Genomic DNA, 15,439 nt, shown 5'->3' with positions numbered 1-15,439 from the left:
GGAGTTTGCACATTCTCCCCGTGTCTGCATGTGTTTCCTCCGGTTGCTCCGGTTTCCTCCCACAGTCCAAAGATGTGCAGGCTAGGTGGATTGGCCGTGCTAAATTGCCCGTAGTGTTCAGGGGTGTGTGGGTTACAGGGGGATGGGTCTGGGTGGGATGTTTCAAGGGGCAGTGTGGCCTTGTTGGGCCGAAAGACCTGTTTCCACACTGGGTAATCTAATCTAAACAGTTTGCGACAATCTGTCCCAATCTGCTGATCTTCTTGTATTCACTGTCTTGGGGTCAGAATGAAGTCAACCTGCTCCAAACCTGCTGACCCTCTCAATTTCTCTGTACTAATCCTGGTTTCAATATTTCTAGGAGCATCGAGTGTTGTGCTGAAGGATGAGTGAAAATACACAAAAGCAAAATACATTGGATGCTGGAGATCTGAAATGCAAACAGAGAAACTCAACAGGTCCGGCAGCATCTGTGGAGAGAGACCGAGAGAGAGATGTAGAGTTAACATTTTGGGTCCACTCTGATTCATCTTTGGAACACTTTTCAGGATGAGTCAAAGCTGATTCCTCACTCTCTGCTTTTGGGAAAAGAAATGGAAAGGAAGAGAAGTTTTTATTCTGTAACAGCTTTCAGGAAGTTCCCCAAATCACCTCACAGCCAACAAATTGCTTTTGTGGTGTTTTCTCTGTTATTGTGTGGGGAGTGCAGCAGGAAATTTGGGCACAGCAAGCTCCCATTTTTTAAAAAAAAGCATGTAATATTATTAGTTGCATAATCTGACTCCTGCGATGTTGTTTGAAGATACAGAGGAAATGTGAAGAGGCTGGAGTGCTTCAGTATCTCCCACTTCGACATCAGTAATCCCTGGGTTCAAGCCCCACTGCAGCACTTGTTAGTTGAAGCTGTACAGCCCGGATTGGAGCTGGTCCTCTGACTGGGGAGGGGTTACACCAAGAAGGGGACCCAGTTGTGAAACCACCTGCTAAATCCACAAGAAAGGTTGATCTAAAGGTGAAAACACCTAATATGGGCAAAGCCAGTACAGGAAACAATCCAGCCAGGAAATATTGATTAGAGAAGCTATTCTCAGTGGGTTGTGGCTCAACTAAATATCCTTCTAAACATTTGTAATCGCTTTTCACTGAAGAGTTAACTAAACCTCTACACTAAGAATGTATCAGAGATAATGGGGACTGCAGATGCTGGAGAATCAGAGATAACAAAAGTGTGGAGCTGGATGAACACAGCAGGCCAAGCAGCATTTCAGGAGCACAAAAGCTGACGTTTCGGGCCTAGACCCTTCATCAGAAAAGGGTCACGGGGAGAAGGTTCTGAAATAAATAGGGAGAGAGGGGGAGGCGGATCGAAGGTGGATAGAGGAGAAGATAGGTGGAGAGGAGACAGACAAGTTAAAGGGGCAGGGATGGAGCCTGTAGAGGTGAATATAGGTAGGGAGGTAGGGAGGGGAATTGGTCAGTCTGGGGAGGATGACAGGTCAAGAGGGTGGAATAGTTTAGGAGGTAGGGAATGGAGGTGCGGCTTGAGGTGGGAGGAGAGGACAGGTGAGAGGAAGAACAGGTTAGGGAGGCAGGGACGAGCTGGGCTGGTTTTGGCATGCAATGGGGGGAGGGGAGATTTTGAAGCTTGTGAAGTCCACATTGACACCATTGGGCTGCAGGGTTCCCAAGCGGAATATGAGTTGCTGTTCCTGCAACCTTCGGGTGGCATCATTGTGGTACTGCAGGAGGCCCATGATGGACATGTCATCTAAAGAATGGGAGGGGAAGTGGAAATGGTTTGCGACTGGAAGGTGCAGTTGTTTATTGCGAACGGAGCGGAGGTGTTCTGCAAAGCGGCCCCCAAGCCTCCGCTTGATTTCTCCAATGTAGAGGAAGCCACACCGGGTACAGTGGATGCAGTATACCACATTGGCAGATGTGCAGGTGAACATCTGCTTGATGTGGGAAGTCATCTTGGGGCCTGGGATGTGGGTAAGGGAGGAGGTGTGGGGGTAAGTGTAGCATTTCCTGCGGTTGCAGGGATAGCTATTGAGTATGTACATAAGGTGTTATGTCATATAAAGGTCAGATCACCTGACAACTGACCCTGTAAGTTCCAATGAAGTCCTCTTTTACTATCTCCTAGTACATGGTTCAGTTCTTTGATGCCTGTTATCATTCACTTCCCTGACTGTAGATCTGAACAAACTGCGGTCATCTTTCCACAATCAAATCTTCAAAATGGTCAGCTCGTGTCTTCAGGCCCACTTGCCCAATTGTCATTTCATTATTAAGGTGTTGAAAATTTGTAGCCATCTGCTTTTCATGTAGAGTCGGTGCTCTCCTGTCCATATGCGACTAATTCTACATTCATCCCCCTCCCCAATGTTATGGACACACAATGGAGTTACTGTCCTGTGTAGCTATATTACTAAGCAATCATTGCTGTGCTCTAAACTTCACAGCTTATGTTTATTTCCCACCTGAGCCAATGGAGTGATATCGCATCAGAAAAGCAGCACCGCCGACAGTGTAGCTCTCCCTTCGCAGTACAGTGAATTCGGTCTTGTGTTCAAGATTCTGGAGTGGATCTTGAATCTGCAGCATCAAGGCAAGATGGCTATCACTATTCTGTAGCTAATGCTGAGCATGCGCTTTGTCTTGGGGGAGTCTTCAAATTTATTTTCAGATTGCTCCAGAGGTGTATCATAGCATCTCTGATTAGAAAATAGAGATCAAACTCAAACATCTAACTGGCTGCATTTATTCGTGGCGGTCATTAGTTGGAATTAAATGTCATAATGGTTTGTGGTGGGAAGGCCATTGTGTGTAAGAGCATGTCTAGATATAAAAATAAAGCAGACCCAGGGCTTTGGATGTAAATATCCAACTGCCTGCATGGATTGTTAATGGTTTAAAAAGTCTCATGGTGATTTGAGAGCTGCAAAGCACCATTTGGTTGTGGGTGATAGCACTCTGCGATGTAAGGGAAAGAAAATGAAGTGGGCCCTGATCTTTTTTGTGCAGGCTGCCACTGCACACCATCCACTTTGACTCTTTTGTCCTGTGTCTGGATATGCCTTGACATGTTTATTTCCCATGGGGAGGTGGTGATCTCCAGTGGAGGGCTCTCCACCCCAGGGTCCTCCCTCTTTCCCTCAGGGGCCTGCAGTGTAGGATGTGGTACACAGCAGCCCCTTATAACCACAGATCGCGGCAGTTCATGGGTGTCCAGCCATGGCTGTGTGAAGTCCATGGACCATGATGGTATTGGTTGTGGGCACTCCCTTTCTAGCTATTTGAAGAATCCTTTGCTGTGTTTTTGCCACGCTCTTGATCTTTGGGTGCCTGGTGGGGAGGAAGTGGGCAGATTGGAGGGCCACCATGTTGGGTCCCCTCATGGGCCTGGCTAGGCTGGCTATGAACACATCCAGAGAGCAAGCCATGGAAAGGAGTCATCTCTACTAACTGCCTGCTCCTCTTCTGCGGTTATGATCGTGTCCAGATATCTGTGGAAAAGAGCATATGGTGTCCATCAATGTCCTCGATGTCTTTAGAAAGAGGTGGGCACCCCAGGGGAAACAGTGCTTCATTTCCCCCTCCAACACCAATTTGATTTGGCCCTGTCCGGCTCTTCCCTCACTTTTGATGGCTTGCATTGAGCTTGGTGTGTGAATATCCAGTTGGCTACATGGGTGATTTACTGGTGAATGGTTTGATACTTAACAAAAGGTCATGGTGATTTGGTGCTGGGAAAAGAAATGTACATTTGTGTGTACTTTCGGATATTAGAAGAAGCAGCCCTGGGAATGGGTCTACAGAACTGTCTGCTTTGTCTGGGACTAACGCTTACGCACCACCAGTAGTGGCTCTATTTAGGTTTTCAACAGTAAATGATGTTCCTTTCTGATCGGACCTCTTGAGTTAACTTAGTCAAAAATTAACAATTACATCTTCATAATGCCACTTTAGCAAAACACAGATGAACAAAACTGTCTAATTTATATCTACATTCCAAGCCTTATCCTCTTTGACTATAAAATCCCACTCACACACTGACAGACAGACACAGTTAAGGGATAAATGAGGAAAAAATAAAATAGTTGTGATTTACCAGCTCGATTACCATTTCAATGATGAATGCCAGGCCTTCATGAAATGTTCTGATGATGGGTTGTATTACAGTCATGTGGGACACTACATCTCACTTAAATTCTGAAGTCACCAGTCAGTGCAAACATCTTCCACAGACCACTGAGACTTTTAATTATTTCTCAGAGACTGGAGTTCTTTTCCCAGAACTTTCAGCAAGTTGGTGACTAGAGAATGACTAGAGAGCAAAAGCCAAAAACAGCTTTCAACAGCTTCTAATGTAAACCTACCTCCTGCTCAAAGCCAAACGAAAACTGAAAGAACTGCGGATGCTGTAAATCAGGAAAAATAACAGAAGTCGCCGGAAAGGCTCAGCAGGTCCGGCAGCATCTGTGAGGGAAGAATCAGAGCTAATGTTTCAGGTCCAGTGACCATTCCTCAGAACAGTTCTGAGGAAGCGTCACTGGGCCCAAAACGTTAACTCTGATTTTCTCTTCACAGATGCTGCCAGGCCTGCTGAGCTTTTCCGGCAACTTCTGTTTCTGTTCCCAGTTAGCACCTGTTCACTCTCATTATTTTCCAACTTACTCTGTGGTTGGCAACCCAGCAACAGTCTTTCTTTGATTGACCAATTCAGCATCCATCCAGCTGCCAATCCCTGAGGGTAACAATATTTTGGTGCTGAATCATCTACACAGCTATTACGTGCAGTTCTGGTCGCCCCATTACAGGAAGGATGTGGAATCATTGGAAAAGGTGCAGAGGAGATTTACCAGGATGTTGCCTGGTCTGGAGCGCAGGCCCTATGAAGAAAGGCTGAGGGACTTGGATCTGTTCTTATTGGAGAGAAGGAGGCTAAGAGGGGATTTATTAGAGACGTACAAGATGATCAGAGGATTAGACAGGGTGGACAGTGAGATTCTTTTTCCGAGGATGGTGGCTTCAGCTTGTACAAGGGGGCATAGCTACAAATTGAGGGGTGATAGATTTAAGACAGATGTCAGAGGCAGGTTCTTTACTCAGAGAGTGGTAAGGGTGTGGAACGCCCTGCCTACCAATGTAGTTAACTCAGCCACATCAGGGGCATTTGAACAGTCCTTGGATAAGCATATGGATCATGATGGGATAGTGTAGGAGGAGGGGCTTAGATTAGTTCACAGATTGGCGCAACATCAAGGGCCGAAGGGCCTGTTCTGCGCTGTATTGTTCTATGTTCTATATTCTATTACAGCAATAATTAACCCATATTATTTTTCCAGGCTCGTTACCAACAACCTTTTGTTCCCTCTTCTTTCTTTTAAAACACAGTGCTGTTGTAAGTTCAATTCTTAACTGCAATTCACAGTTCCAGTCTGAAAAGTAAATGAAAAGTAGCAATGGTCTCAGTGGTGGTTTCAGTCATGGATCAGATGGTAGCCATCTTATCTAGGAGTTAGATATTCAGAAGTTCAGGTCCTACTCCACAAACGTGTTCACACAATCAAGGCTGATGCTGCATTGAAGTACTGAGGTCACAGGTGAGATATTAAACTGAGGTCCTGTCTTTCCTCCCAGGTGGGTTCAAACATTTCCATGACACTATTTGAAAGAAGAGTGGAGTGGTACCCTCACTGAACAGGGAAGAATCTTTTTGAGGGGTTCAGGAGAGTTGCCAGGAGAAACAGACTACCTCTTCCTTGGCCCTCCAAACCATATGCCAATATGGTTTTCTGAAAAAATTTTCTGAAGAAGGGTCTAGGCCCGAAACATCAGCTTCTCTGCTCTTCTGATGCTGCTTGGCCTGCGGTGTTCATCCACCTCTGCAACTTGTTACCTCATATGCCAATCAGGCAGTGGGACACCAGTGGAGGGCCTTCCCCTTCAAACAGGACTGGCCTATCGCAAGCCATTGACCAATCAGAGACCAGTGGATTTTCTTGTGCTCAACAGCACCACTGGGATGGTATCAGAGATAATGGGAACTGCAGATGCTGGAGATTCCAAGATAATAAAATGTGAGGCTGGATGAACACAGCAGGCCAAGCAGCATCTCAGGAGCTACCACCCCACCAAAAAGAACACACAGTTCTTTCTTTTATTTCTGTTTAAAGTAAAAGGTGTCTCTCTCTTTGGAACAACAATTGAGAAATTTCTCTACATTTGTAGAAATCATCTGAACCAGTAGGTGGTGCTCATGGTAAATGGTACCCTATTCTTGCCCCCACACAAGCCCTTTTATTTACAGAGGTGTCACAATTTACTGACTATTTCATTAACTAGCCCAGCAGCCTAATATTCAACACAATGAGAACATACTTGCAATCCCAGGAAATATTGACACATGCACAAAAGAGTCATTTTGTGCAAAGCCTCCTGAGTTTCCAATGGCAAGATGACTTAATGTAATAATATACTTTAAAAGCACACAATTAGCCCACTTCTTAAAACCCAAACAAATTATTCTTTGGTGCTCAACCAGGTGAAGATTGAAAGGAAGTAGATTTGCAAAAATAAGTTCTCTCGGAAAGGAATCCCACAAAAAATAAAAGATTCTCTGTTAGGAGTAGTGGAGGGTGGTAGAGTGTCTATTTTAATTCTGAAGATGACAGCAATTGTAGCCCAGTAAGTGAGACTGGGCTTGAATGTGTAAAACTATCAGGCTGCAGCAGATACTTACAGCAAAGTTGTTCAAGTAAACTAATCTGTTGAACACGGGCAGAACAGTGAACAAGATGTATTGGAATCAGGTAGTTTTTTTCCTCCATGCCTTCTTAAAAGAAAACCCTGTTGAAGCTGCAGATATCCAGCTGTGTAATGTGGTAATTTATACAAGCGAACGAGCTTCTGTCACACACGTACAGTTGACATTTTGTGTTTTCTGCCACTGTCTCAGGTTTTCAGCTCATTATGTCGGATGTTTTCTGGAATGTTTCGTTAGCAGTACTTCAGTGCTTTGGCCCTCTGTAGGGAAGCATAGCCCACAACAGCAGAGTTATCGATTAATTACCTACTCAAATCAACTCCCGTCAAAAGAAATCATTTGAAACCATTCATGGGTATTATTGGCTTTGCTAAATTGTCTCATGAAGACATCAGTTATTGCCCAACCCTAGTTAGCTTTAAGAAGGTTAGATGGATTGGCCATGCTAAATTACCCATAGTGCTCAGGCATGTGCAGTATAGATGAGTTAGCCATGGGAAATGAGGGCTTACGGTATAGGGTAGCGGGGGTGGCTCTCTGGGGGTTAGTGTGGACTCAATGGGCTGAATGGCCTGATACCACGCTGCAGGGATACTAAAGTGATTGAGCTACTGCAGTCTGTATGTGACAGTTTTCCTGAACTGCTGTTGCCGTTGATACCTCCTGGATCAAGAACATCAGATTGCAGTTTGTATGAAGATGTGTACAAACCCGGGTTGTCGGAGCAACATTTAACTATTTGGCCCATCAAAACTGCCCCACTATTCAATCAGGTCATGGCTGACCTGTTTGTGTTTTTAATTCCACGTTCCTATCTATCCCTCCTGAGCAAGAAACTATTCATCGCTGTTTTAAACATATACAACGACCCATCTCCACTGCTTTCTGAGAGAAAACAAAATTCTTCTTCCCATCTTAGGGAAGGCCCTAATGCTCTCGTCTATGAATTATGAAAGGTTTGTGTACAGGGACAGCACATAATTGCAAAGTTTAATGTAACGTTGGGTATTTTTAATCAACCTGTCTAGGGATGCAATAACACATCCCAGAGCAGCTGGGACTTGAACTGAGGTTTCCCTGGCTCAAAGATAGGGACAATATCTCGAGTCCCTCGTAATCGAATGTTATCTGTTATTGTGAGAGGAACTGAAACAGAAGAAATAAGAATGTTATGTTTTAATTACATACATTGGTGAGGCCACACCTCGAATACTGTATGCAGTTTTGCACTCCTAATTTAGGAAAGGATGTAAATGCTTTGGAGGCAATTTAGAGGAACGTTACTAGATTGAAATGAACGTGTTGTCTTATGAGGAAAGGTGGGATAGACTGGGCTCATTTACATTGGAGTTTAGAAGAGTGAGGGGCGATTGATTGCACTGCGTGAGATCTAGAACTTGACCAGATGGAAGTAGCAGGGATATTTCCTGACAGGACAGAGATGAAAATAATTTTTTTCTCTCAGAGGTTGAGATTTGGAAACTGTAAGGAAGATAGTTGGTGAGTCAGTGAATATTTCTAAGGAGAAAAAATAGATTCTTTTTAGTCAAAAAAAAGGTTATTGGGGATAAATGGCCTCGCAGAATTCGAGCAGGACTCTGACCTTCCTGGTAATTTTAATACAGCGGCCTGCTCACATGCCTACATGTCTGTCCTCAGCATACTGCAGTGTTCCAGGGAGTAACATCTCATCTTCAGACTAGGGACTTCACAGCCTTCTGGGCTTAAAAAATATTGAACTGAGCACCTTCAAATTGTGAACCAACATCCATTTCTTCCCTTTCTTTCAGCTTTACTCGTTACATTCTCCTATTTTTTTCCCTTTCTTTTAGCTTTACTTGTTACATTGTCTGTCACCATATCCTCTCTCCCCTCCTCCCACACCAGTGGAACTGTCTGTCCTTCCAAGTCTGGCAGGAGACACATCATTGTTCTGACACTCTCACATTCCGATCACCTAATCTGAACTATCAACATCTTTTCTCCACCAGCACCCTGCATCCCACCACCTCCTCGCCCCACCCCCAACCATACCATAAATGCTGCCCCTCGCCACACTTCACTTCAACTCTGATGAACAGTCATATAGACTTGAAACATTAGCTTGCTCTCACTCCGTGGATACTGTCTGACCCACTGTGATCTGCGGCATTTGCTGTCTTCAGTGTGATATGGAGGTGCTGGTGGTGGAGTGGGGTGCATAAGGTCAGAAATCACATGATACCAGGTTATAGTCCAACAGGTTTATTTGAAAACACATGCTTTTGGAGTCTTACTCCTTCTTCAGGTGTTAGTGACAGAGGAAGTATCAGACACAGAATTTTCAGTACAGATAAATAAGCCTTGACCTTACTGAATTAAGTTGATCAGGTATGAGAGGGTTAATATCTAACTTCTGCTTCCAATTCAGATGATCAAAATATAATTCAATTTTATATTAGGCTTGAGAGACAGAGGAGTGGGTCTAAGACTAGTATTTTAAACTTAACTAAGGGTAATTGTGAGGGCATGAAAACAGGTCCAAGGAAAGTAAACTGGCAACTTGGATTATGGGATAGGTCAAACGAGATGCAGAGTGCATGCAATTCAAGATGGCACCAACATGGGGCAATTCTTTGTGAGCTCTCTACATCAGATCTTATTCTCACATTTCTTAAAACAGTTCTGAACTTTTAAAGCTAAAGTGGTCTTGTTAATGTTGATCTGACTTTGTGCACCTCCTGTACAGCTGTAACCTTGTATACCTTGCTCTGTCTAAGCACCCTATGCTCAGTATGTCCTTGTTTGCTGTGATCTGCCTGTATCGTATGCAAGCTGATGCGTTTCACTGTGCTTAGGTAAGTGTGACTACAGTAAATCAAATCAAATTAGATTACCAATTTAAGGGGAAATTTCAGACCACATGGAGTAGATAGGTTCCAATGAGAAAGAAAGTTCTAGTGGAGAACCCACGTCCATCATTAAGTAAAAAATTTAGAGACAGCATCAGACTGAAAGAAAAAGCATAAAATTACACAAAGACAGGTTACAGCTTAGAAGATTGAATACCATATTGAAAAGAAGGAACAAAAGATTAATAAATTCAAAAAAACTTAGAGTATGAGAGTAGGGCAGCTAGAAATAACAGCACAGTAAGTCTTTCTACAGATGTTTACAAAGGAAACAGTTAACAAAGTGTATATTGAGATAAAATAAATGTTGGATTTATAGAAATCGTGTCTGGAGATTTAATAGCGGCAAATAAGGAGATGCCAGATAGATCATAGAACATAGAACGGTACAACACAGGAACAGGCCCTTCGGCCCACAGTGTTGGGACAAACATGACACCAAATTAAACTAATACCTTCGGCTTGCCCTTATCCCATATTCCTCCATTCCTTGCATACCCATGTACTTATCTAAAGTGAATTGCATGAATATTTATATCAGGCTTCACTATCGAGGAAACAACTGACACTCCAAAAATTAGTCATTCAGGAAATAGAAAGGAGGGAGGAACTCTCAAGAAACTTCTATCACCAGGGAAGTGGCACTGAGCAAATTGTTGGACCAGTGAGCCGACAAGTTGAATGGGTTCTGATGGACTTCATCCTGGGGTCTTAAAAGAAGTGCTTAGTGAGATAGATAACAAAGTGTGAAGCTGGATGAACACAGCAGGCCAAGCATCATCTTAGAAGCACAAAAGCTGACATTTTGGGCCTAGACCCTTCATCAGAAAAGTGGGATGGGGAGAGGATTCTGAAATAAATAGGGAGGGGGGGGGAGGCGGATGGACGATAGATAGTGGAGAAGATAGGTGCAGAGGAGAGTATGGGTGGGGAGGTAGGGAGGGGATAGGTCAGTCTGGGGAGGACGGACAGATCAAGGGGGCGAGATGAGGTTAGTAGGTAGGAAATGGAGGTGCAGCTTGATGTGGGAGGAGGGGATAGGTGAGAGGAAGAACTGGTTAGGGAGGCGGGGATGAGCTGGGCTGGTTTTGGGATGTGGTGGGGGGAGGGGAGATTTTGAAGCTGGTGAAATCCATATTGATACCATTGGGCTGCAGGGCTCCCAAGCGGAATATGAGTTGCTGCTCCTGCAGCCTTCGAGTGGCATCATTGTGGCACTGCAGGAGGCCCATGATGGACATGTCATCTGAGGAATGGGAGGGGGAGTTGAAATGGTTCATGACTGGGAGGTGCAGTTGTTTACTGCGAAGCGAGCGCAGGAATTCTGCAAAGCGGTCTCCAAGCCTCTGCTTGGTTTCCCCAATGTAGAGAAAGTTGAGTCTCGTTAATCTAATTTTATATTCAGGAATTTCCAATAGACTGAAAGATAGCGAATGAATCTTCTTTATACTAAAATAAAAGGGAGGAAGGCAGAAAGCAGAAAACAACAGGCCAGTTAGCTTACCATCTCTCATAACGAAATTATGAAGCTTATTAGGTTTCAAGGTATTATTATCAATGTTATAACAAGATACTTGGAAACAATCGAGTTAATCAGGCAATGTCAGTAAAGTTTTATAGAAGGAAAGTTATGTTCAGCCAGTTTATTGGACGTCTTTGAGGAAGTAACACATGCTGTGGATAAAGGGATGTACTTTCCTTAAATTTCCAGAAGACATTTGATGAGGTGCCACATTAGAGTTTATTGTGGAAAATAAATCTTCAGGGCATGGGGTAACTTATTGGTCGGGTTAAAAGATAGCAGGCTAACATAAAAATCAACTGCTTTAATTTTGTTTGGCAAGATTTTATAAGTAGGATCACTGATCCACAACAATCAGTCCTTGGTTCTCATTATTTTACAATTTTTACGAATGACTTAAATGAAGGGACAAAAAGTTCAGTTGCCAAATTGCCCATGACATAAATATAGGCAGGTAAGAACGTTATGGAGAGTATACAGGAAGTTATACAAAGATATAGAAAAGTTACGTAAATGGGAAAGATCTAATGAATTGTGCCAGGTAATGTGTGAAAATTTGAAATTGTATCTTTGGTCCAGGAGGAACAAGAAAAGCATTTATCTAAATAGAAAGAGATTGCAGATAACTGAGATGCGGACAGATTTCGGGGTCCTGTTGAAGCCAGTATGAAAATGCAGCAGGTAATCAGAAAAGCAAATAGAATTGTTACAATGGGAATTAATACAAAAAGATAAACATTACATTTCAGTTATACAGGGTATTGGTGAGACTGCATCAGGAGTACAGTGAACAGTATTGGTCTCCTGATCTAAGGAACTATCTAAATGCACTGGAAACAGTTCCGAGAACATTCACTTGACCTCTACCAGGAAAGAGCATGTTTTCTTATGAAGAAAGTTTGCGTAAACTAGGCTTGTATTTACAGCAATATAGAAGAGTATTGAGGATATTTGATTGAAACATATAAAATCCTGAGGGGTTTGAACATGGTGGATGTGGAAAGGATGTTTCCTTTGTCAGGAATTCAAGAGCTAGGGGTCACAGTTCAAAATGAGGGCTTGCTCATTTGAGTCAAAGTAAGAAGTCGCTAGATTCTTGATAATCAGAGGGTTAGATAGGGTGGCTAGGGAGACCCTTTTTCCTAGGATGGTGACGGCGAGCACGAGGGGGCATAGCTTTAAATTGAGGGGTGAAAGATATAGGACAGATGTCAGAGGTAGTTTCTTTACTCAGAGAGTAGTAAGGGAACGGAACGCTTTGCCTGCAACGGTAGTAGATTCGCCAACTTTAGGTACATTTAAGTCGTCATTAGACAAGCATATGGACGTACATGGAATAGTGTAGGTTAGATGGGCTTGAAATTGGTATGATGGGTCGGCACAACATCGAAGGCCGAAGGGCCTGTACTGTGCTGTAATGTTCTGTGTTCTATAAGCCAGAGTGTGAAAGGTTAACGGGGGTAAGCTGCAGTGTGGAGATGAGGTGACAATCAGATTGGCCATGAGGTTTTCTGAAGAAGGGTCCAGGCCCAAAATGTCAGCTTTCCTGCTCCTCTGATGCTGCCTGGCCTGATGTGTTCATCCAGCTCTACACTGTGTCATCTCAGATTAGCCATACTCTTTATTAAACAGAAGAGCAGGCTCAATTGGCCAAATTGTGTCCTCCCACACCTTACTTCTGTGTTTACATGTACATACAGCTAGTTGCGTTTGAATCTGGCTCCATCATACTGTAGAATCCCTTTGGTGTGGCCCATCGAGTCCGCCAACCCTCCAAAGAGAATCCCACCCAGTCCCTCCCTCCTATCCCTGCATTTCCCATGGCTAACTCACTCACCCAGTCCATCCCTGGATACTATGGGCAATTTAGCGTGGTCGATCCACCTAACCTGCACATCTTTGGACTATCTGTAGGCAATATAGTCAGTTCCTAACCATTTTCTGCATAAAAACATTTTTTTGTTTAAATTGGGGGCTGTTAGCTTTTTTTTGCCACTCTCTGCTTCTTGACTTTTATACTAATGGGAACAGTACTTTTCCGACCTGTTGGACGCTTAATGGCTTTGAAAAGCTTGAATCAAATCTCCTCTTCTGCAGTAACATTGGGTTTAGGTTGTCAATTGAAGGTAGTCATGTCACACCATGTCAATAAACGTCAGCTAATTTTATAAACTATGACTATATACAGGAGGTAGTAAGAGAGAACAATCTAGAATCCTATAGGCCTGGGTACCAGATCTAACATCATCACGACTGAGACCTCTTTATGCACATGATCAGTAGCAATTCTTAGAGTCAACTTATAGTTAACCTTTTACTCTAGGTCTTCTCCAAGAAGAAATGCCCAGTAACTTTCTAATAACAACCAAGGCACTTTTGCCTTTATTATTCATTCACAAGATCTCTGGCTATTGCCCATCACTAATTGGCTCAGGGGGAAGTTAAGAGTCAAACACATTGCTGTGGGTCTCGGCTCACATGTAGGCCAGACCAGGTAAGAACAGCTGATTTCCTTTCCTGAAGGATATTAGTGTACTAGATGTTTCTTTCCAGCAACAATTGGCAATGGTTTTATTGGTCGCTATTAAGCCTACTATTTCACCATCTACCGCAGTGGGATTCAGACACAAGTCCTCAAAACATTGACCTGGAGTTCTAGATTACCAGTCCATTGACATTGCCACTGTATCACCAGCTTCGACTGTGGATGCTGGAGGATCTGAAATAAAAGTAGGAAGTGCTAGAGAAACCAGGAGTTCTGAAGAAATGCAATATTAGGCTCAAAACGTTATCTCAGTTTCTCTCCACCTCTCTGTACAGAGGTTTCCAGGCGAGCTGAGTTTCTCTAGCACTTTCTGTTTTCACCCCATCTTTTCCAATCCACTCAATTAACTGATCTGTGAAATCATTAGTGGAACTCATCCATGCCAACCTGAAATCCTAAATTAATCCAGTCTCATTTGCCAGCATTTGGCCCATATCCCTGTAAACCTTTCCTATTCACTTACACGCCCAGATGCCTTTTAATTGTTGTAATTTTTAAAAGCAAGGTTATCAAAGCCTGTATGGGCATTTTCTGAATATTCGATGCACTTTAAATAATTTGTGCATATGTATCCCCAGGTCCGTCCACCCCTGCATCCCGTTCTTAGACTGAGTACATTTTGAATTTAATCACTGAAATGTAACTCACTACATTTTTTTCTTTATTTATTCATGGGATGAGCGTGTCGCTGGCTAGGTAGTATTTACTGCCTATCCCTAATTGCCCAGAAGGTAGTTAAGAAGCAACCACATTGCTGTGGGTCTGGAGTCACGTGTAGGCCAGACCAGGTAAGGAAGGCAGTTTCCTGCCCTAAAGGACATTAGTGAATCAGATGGGTTTTTTCGACAATTGACAATGGATTTATAGTCATCATTAGATTCATAATTCCAGATATTTATTGAATTCAAATTCCACCATCTGCCAAGGCAGGATTTGAACCCAGGTCCTCAGGACATTATCTGGGTCTCTGGATTAACAGTCCAGTGATAATGCCACAAGACCAATAGGGCCAGAGGTAGGCCATTCAGCCCATTGAGTCTGCTCTGCTGTTCAGTGAGTTCAATCTTCAACCTGACAATTCTCAAGTCTAAGATAACACTGTATAGAGCTGGATGAACACAGCAGGCCAAGCAGCATCAGGGGAGCAGGAAAGCTGACGTTTTGGGTCAAGACCCTTCTTCAGAAAAATCCTCAATCCTCAGCTCTACTTTCCAGCCTTTTCCCCATAATCCTTGGCTAATTAAAAATCGTTTCATCTCTGCCTTGAATATACCTAAGGGCTCAGATTTGATAGCCGTCTGTGGTAAAGAATTCCACAGATTCCACGACTACTGATAGAGAAATTTCTCTTCATCTCTGTTTTATTGCCCAGAGGGCAGTTAAGAGTCAACCACATTGCTGTGGGTCTGGAGTCACATTCAGGCCAGGTAAGGATCGCAGTTTTCTTCTCAAAATGGCATTAGATTTCCCGACATAATACTCTAAGAAGTGTGATACAGTGCCACAGAAATTTGAGTTTTACTTTTTTTTCTCCTTATGCTACAACAGGGTTGTTCCATAAAGGCTCTGCCCAAGATTGAGTTACCAACTTACGTATCTCTAGAGATTTCATCATTTGAATTCCTGCTTCCCGTCGACTTGTCCAGTCTTTTACAACCTCCAGTACTGTCAAAACAAATCAATGAAAACCTTCAAAGAAAATTGAAAAA

This window comes from Stegostoma tigrinum, chromosome 18 (assembly GCF_030684315.1).
Source record: "Stegostoma tigrinum isolate sSteTig4 chromosome 18, sSteTig4.hap1, whole genome shotgun sequence".
In the NCBI taxonomy this organism is placed as follows: Eukaryota; Metazoa; Chordata; class Chondrichthyes; order Orectolobiformes; family Stegostomatidae; genus Stegostoma; species Stegostoma tigrinum.
Note: the sequence above shows the minus strand (reverse complement) of the source record.